Below are 534 nucleotides of genomic sequence, written 5' to 3' on the forward strand. Positions count from 1 at the left end.
TACTATATACTATGACGTTTTTGACTCATTTTGGATGACATACTATACTATGACTTTTTTGACCGTTTTTGGACGACATACTATACTTTGACTTTTTCAGCGATTTTAGACGACATATTTTACTTCGTAAGCTTGGCTGGGAAGTATAGGTCTGTTGGAACTTTGCGGCCGACCATATCTGTGTCTCATTCCAGGGTCTAAAGCTTGTGTATTGTGGATTTGTTGTCTGGATGGTGTCACAATGCATCACAGTGCCGTGGGCGGTCCAAGTTGCCACACGAATCGTGGATGCCTTCTCATATGGATTACAGTTACCTGTTTTTGAAGGATACATTTGTGTAAAGGGCAACATTGAGATTTGAGGGTGTGAGAGTCTGATAGTATAGTCAAAAATAAAATAGTGGCGAGAAATTTTTCTCTCCACTGATGCCCAGTGCCCATTCTTTCTTTATACATAATATAAACTTTTGGATTTATAAGTACAGTGAATGACTTAATTGTGTCTGCTGAAGACAGAAATAGAAGCCACAATAG

The sequence above is a fragment of the Solea senegalensis genome, linkage group LG16, assembly GCF_019176455.1.
Source record: "Solea senegalensis isolate Sse05_10M linkage group LG16, IFAPA_SoseM_1, whole genome shotgun sequence".
NCBI classification, from domain to species: Eukaryota; Metazoa; Chordata; class Actinopteri; order Pleuronectiformes; family Soleidae; genus Solea; species Solea senegalensis.